General features: G+C 46.4%; 1 protein-coding gene across 3 annotated transcripts in view; it reads right to left on the reverse strand.

The window, feature by feature from the left end:
* The window catches only part of C1D (C1D nuclear receptor corepressor), a 31,698-nt gene extending 25,964 nt beyond the window's left edge, over positions 1 to 5,734 (reverse strand). The window contains exons 1-2 of one of the 3 annotated variants that reach the window (XM_074989438.1): positions 5,591 to 5,734; positions 1,316 to 1,451 (exon numbers count right to left, since the gene is read on the reverse strand). The gene's annotated coding sequence lies outside the window, so the exon portion shown is untranslated. Of the gene's footprint in view, positions 1 to 1,315; positions 1,452 to 5,579 lie in introns of all 3 variants that reach the window. The other 2 variants (XM_074989437.1, XM_074989439.1) reach the window with 2 other exon arrangements.
* Between the last annotated feature and the right edge of the window lie 266 nt (positions 5,735 to 6,000).

Genomic DNA, 6,000 nt, shown 5'->3' on the forward strand with positions numbered 1-6,000 from the left:
TACCAACCAATGGAATAAACTTTGCTTTAGGAAAATAACAAGTGCAAAACACTATTAAAATTGAATCAAGTTTTCTGCCTGCTCATTTAATCTTGATTAAAAGTGGTGATTAAATAATTTCAAAGTAAATCAAGCCATCCTTGTTTAAAATTGAAATTAACATTTCTACCTAACACCACACCTAAAATAGGAGAAGTTCAGAAATTTGCACTTCTAGCAGCCCATAACTGCCTCCTCATTGCTGAATTAAAACCACTGACAAGTGTGTAATTGGATTCTACATAATATTCAAACAGAAAAGAAAAAAAATCACTTAATAGTCTTTACTCTGATGCTTCCATATTTCAATATATTTCACTATTCTCTTCAAAATTTATCTACATGTCTAAGTACTACCAATTCTCATGTTCTCTCTTGCCAAGTGAATACCCTAACAAATGGAGCATTAACCTTCCTGCAAGTCATATATTTCATAAAACATAGGAAAAACCTCAAACTGAACAATTATCTCAAACTTGAGTATAATTTTAATACCTACATAGCATCATAGATAACATCTGGTTTCAAATGTAAATTTAATCATGCAGAAAGGTAACAAAGTCCACCATCAGCTTCCTTCTGTGGGCGGGTGGCACAGCGTGAGGGTAGGGGCAGCCCCACACCCCAGGGGTGAGATCCAGTATGAGGCGGAAAGAAGAGCAGGTCTAAATGTTGCCATTTCCCCTCCCTCCCTCCTTATATACCCCCTTATGGTGTATGTCCAGTAGCCTAATATGAATAATTAATATTCAAGGTATTTAGAGATAAATGAAGGTATTTTGTCACCATGGCTGAGAGTCCATGAAAACGTTTGCATTGAGTGGTGTGAGCCATGGGCCAAAAGTTTGAGAACCACTGACTTAAGGCAAGGTCAGGTTTGGTTGTGCCAGGAAAATGGGATGTGCTTGGAATGAGACTGCTCTTGTAAACCAGCAGAAAAGAGAGAGATCGTCAGGCACATGAAGGGCTGGTTAGGAGCATGCTCCCCTTCCCAGACTGCACCAGACTCAAGCCTCCAATCTTTCAGGTACCCTTTAGGGAGGGCAGGCAGCAGGAAGAGGCTGAAGCTTTCCTCATCCCTGATTCACAGAGGGCCACTGCTGGATGTCCCACTTCACCAGGCATCGAAAGGAAAGTGCAGTTTGCTGCACTCCTCACTCTGCCTCAGAAGCAGGGAGGACATACAAACATGGACCTGCTCCAGCCAGGAGATGTGCACCCCTCCCCCAGGCTGTGCCCACCGGAGCTGCAGCACATATCAAGAGGCACTTCTCACCTGGCCCCACACCGCTCCGGTGAGAGAGAGAGCTGGGTTAGTCTTCTCTCCTCGGGACAGCCTGCATACTGCATATCACCAGCCATACCCCAGAGCAATCATTCAAATGAAGCATGTACATTTTAATTTTATTTTCCTAAAAACACAAAAATGAATTGATCAAAAAAAAAAAAAAAAGAAAAAATAACAATTGCTGCAGTTAATAGCTGATTGTCACAGTGTCCACACATACATTTTGCTCCTAATCTCCTTCACACCAGGAGAGAAAACATGGTGGAGTTGAAAAGCACACACAAGCTTTTCAGCTTCTCAGCTTTTACAGCTCCACAAACCAAACGTCCTTTCTAAGAGAATTACTTCCACCACGATAATAATTAAATCACACACGAAATACATCAGAAGGACATAACAGGTCATGTTGGTGGGGGAGCTGAAATATATGTGAAAGAAAACACAGATTCAAATGAAGCAACAATTTTATATGAGACAAGCTATACCACAGAATCTCAATGGATAGTAATTCCATGCTCTAATAATAAGAATAAAGCAGTAGGAATAGGTTACCAACTACCTCCCTCCTGGGACTTTGATACTGGCTGTAAAACAAAATGAGATCTAAAAGACTATAAAAATGAAACCCCTCATTATTACTGAGTTTTTTAACTATCCCCATATTGACTGGATACATATTGTCAACTTGGGAAAGGATGGAGAAACAAATCTTTTTGAAACCTTAGATTACTGCATCTTGGAATAGCAGGCTCTGGGACTCACAAGAGGAAAAGCAATTGTTGTTGGAGTCCTAAGTGGAGTGCAGGATTTGGTCCAAGAGATATATAGCTGGACTGCTTGGAAATAGTGACCACAATATAAGTAAATTTATCATCTCTGTGGCAGAAGAAAACACCACAGGAGCCCACCACAGTTGCATTTAATTTCAGAAAGAGGCAATCAAAAAAAAAGGGGGGGGCCCCACAATTTGCAGATGATACAACACAACACAAGGTAGGTTAGTCCAAAGCAAACTGAAGAGCTTCAAGAGGATCTCACAAAACAAGGTAACTGGGCAACAAAATGGTAGATGAAATTCAATGTTGACAAATGCAAAGTAACGCTTACTGGAAAAACACAATCCCAACTACACATATAAAATGATGGGGATTAAATTAGCTGTTACCTCTCAGGAGAGAGACCTTGAAGTCACTGTGGATAATTCTCTGAAAGTATCCACTAGATGTGCAGCAACAGTCAAAAGAGCAAACAAAAGGTAGGGAATTGTTAAGAAGAGGATAGAGAAGAAAAGAGAGAATTAACATATTGCCTCTCTATAAATCTATGATGTGCCTCCCCTCAAAAAAGCTATATTGGAATAGGTTCAGAAAAGGGCAACACAAATGATCAGGGGGTCTGTAACAGCTTCCATATGCGGAGAGATTAATCTGGGAGTTCTCAGCTTGGAAAAGAGATGACTAAGGGGGAATATGATAGAGAGCTATAAAATCATGACAGGTGAAAAAAAGTGAATAAAGAAGAGTTATTTACTCCTTCCCATAACACTATAAGTAACCAAATCCATTTAGGATGAGGCAGCAGCTCAGCTGGGAGCAGAGTCTCCTGGCAGCAGGCTGAGGCCAGGGCCCCTTGGCTCCCCAGTGGCTATGCAGGGCTGAAGCCAGGCTTGGGTTCCCAGCTGCCCCATCGCAGCGCAGGGCTGAGATTCCTGGCTTTCCTGTGTCGGCATGGGGCCAGGGCCAGGATTCCCCCACTGTTCCGCAGCTGCATAGAGGCAGTAGCCCTGGCCGGGATTCTGTGCTGGCCCAAGGTGGCAGGGGGCCAGGCTTCCCCAGCTGCCCCATGGGGTCAGAGCAAGGTCAGACCAGAACCAGGATTCCCCAGTTGCCTCATGGCAGCACAGATTTGGGGCCCTGGCAAGGGTTCCCCACCTGCTCTGAGGTGGCATGGGGTTGGAGTTCCCTGGCTGCCACACAGCTGTACAGGGTCAGGGCCAGGCCGGGTGAGGCCAGGCCAGACCAGACCAGGATTGGGATTCCCTGGCTGCCTGCCAGCACAGGACCAGAGTTCCCAGCTGCCCCATGGCCAGAGCCCTGCACTTGGCCAACCAGGCAGCAGAAGCCATTGTCTAGCTGCTCACACAGAAGATGGACAAGGAGCCCAGCAGATGGTGGTGGAAGACCAGGCATGGTAGCTGCCCATAGCAAGCCGCAGACTTAGGGCTAGTGGCTAGGGACCTCCTGTGATTCGGCAAATCCCCTTGTTTGGGACCCTTTAGGTCTGACCATGCCAGACCAGAGATGTGTAACCTGTATTATCAAAAGACTCACAGTCAGTACGATGCTGCTGATGCCAAAGAGACAGAAACTATTGTACTATTGTGACACTAAGTACTAAAATATAAGAACATCTTTCAAACTAAGGTTGAGCTTTTAAAGATTTTTCTTCTGAGACCCCAGCAATCTCTCTCTTGTGGTTGATACAATGCATAACATAAAAAATTGTGTCTAAACCGATTTGACAGCCCACAGTCATTGCTACATCAGCTACACTCAGCGCAACCTGCTTTCATTTGAGCTCTTCAGCATGATCCCCATGACCCACAAAACTGTTTTTATTCTCTGTGTGATATCAGCTGCTGTCCTAGATTCCACACGTTGTGTTCTTTTTGGTTCCATACTATGTTTTTCCCTCCTGGACAAATCTGACACACAGTGAATTTTGTTCAGCTACAAACCTGGCAGAGGATCCATCAGAAAGCACAGTGATAGCTTTCTTAATGCATAACTGGAGTGCTTCCTAAAGAGTATTTGCATTGTAGAGAATTTAGTTACAGGATCCTCTTGGACACAAAATTACATTTCCTGCTTTCACATAGGCCATTTCTACACATGCCAAAAAATAAACGGCCCAAAATATGCTAATGAGGCCCAGATGCAAATTCCATATGCCTCATTAGCATAAGGTCACATGATTTGGAGTCCGGAAGACGCTCTTCCAGACTCCAAGACAATGCGTAGAAGCATGGCCCTGGGGAGTCTTCCTGGAAGAGGGGGCCTCCAGAAGGAGGACTTCCTTCCGGAAGACTCCCCAGGGCCATGCTTCTATGCATTGTCTTGGAGTCTGGAAGAGCGTCTTCCGGACTCCAAATCATGTGACCTTATGCTAATGAGGTGTGGGGAATTTACATCTGGGCCATTATTAGCATGCCACTTTTGGCAAAAGTGGCGAAACATGGGAACACACAGAGCCTCTACCATCTGTTTGGCAGAACTACAGTTTGAAGCCTCTCTGCAATAGTCTACAGATCACATCACAACACCCCCATCTCTCCCCAATCCTCTACTACAACTTAAAATATTGGCAGCTGAATGATTTATCTCCCAGAGAGAAAGAGAAAAATAATAAAGGTAGGAGATGAGGGTATGCACAAGCCCCTGTACAGGAATAAATGGGGGCCGGAGGGTCCATGTGACATGTATCTGACAAAGTGGGTCTTTGCCCACAAAAGCTTATGCTCCAAAAAATCTGTAAAGCCTATAAAGTGCCACAGGACTTCTTGGTGTCAAGAATCGGAGGGGTAGTCATGTTAGTCTGGATCTGTAACAGCAAGGAAGGGTCCTGTGGCACCTTATAGACTAACAGAATCTGATGAAGTGAGTCTGTGCTCACGAATGCTCATGCTCAAAACTTTTCTGTTAGTCTGTAAGGTGCCACAGGACCCTTCGTTGCTGTTACAGGACTTCTTGTGGTTTTTGTGCGTACAGACTAACACAGCTACTCCCCTGATACCTGCAGCGCTATAGGATCCCACCTCTTTGCTGATTCTGGCCCATACTTTTTAACACCAAACTGTTCTCTTTAAAAAAAAAAAGCATTAACCGCGACTCGGAGCCTTTTTATCCAGGCGCGTTTACATTAGTGTGCAATCGCAGGACTGATCTGCCAACTGAACTGCCTCACCCCAGCAATTCGAGTGACAACTGATAACTTGTCACAGGGGATCAGGGTTTTTTTTCTAGCTGAAATTCCAATTGTGTCTTGCAGCAGCCGGGGCAAGCCAAATCGTGACCTATTTCACCAGGAAGCCAACCCGGGGCCAGCTCTCCTCCCCGGGGCACGGCTGACACACGCTAACCACTGGCCACCAGGCAACGAAGCGTAGCCGGCGCCCCGTCCCTTACCGCAGCCCAGCCTCATGAACTCCGCCGGCTCCCGCCGTTGCTACGCGGGGCTCGCGCGGAAAACAAACCTGTTACTTGCCTTTAGGCCAAACCAACCGTCCGTGAGCCGGGGCGGGCGCCAGGGCGCTGTGATCAGGGGCTGACGGGGGAGGGGAAGAGTCTCACACAGGCCAGATTGTGGGCGCAAACGGATGACGTGTTAGAAAGGCGACGGGGGAACTCTGAGCTGGTGGACGCTCCATTTCCCCTACAGGAGGGTGAGGGGTGGATGAGTCCAGCCCGAGTGACTGTAACAGATGCCAATGGAAGCTCGGCGGTTGGGTGGTGACCAATCTATTAAGGGATAACGTAAGAGAAGGCGTAGCTTGGGGAGCCGGAGCGAATCAAAGGGCGGGGTCAAAGTGAGGCGGGCCAATCCGGAAAGTCGTCTTACGGGTGATAGCCGAGGGGTGGAGCCTTGCGGGAGCGGGCTGTTGAGCGCCCGCTTGT

The sequence above is a fragment of the Carettochelys insculpta genome, chromosome 3 (genome assembly GCF_033958435.1).
Source record: "Carettochelys insculpta isolate YL-2023 chromosome 3, ASM3395843v1, whole genome shotgun sequence".
Lineage (NCBI taxonomy): Eukaryota > Metazoa > Chordata > Testudines > Carettochelyidae > Carettochelys > Carettochelys insculpta.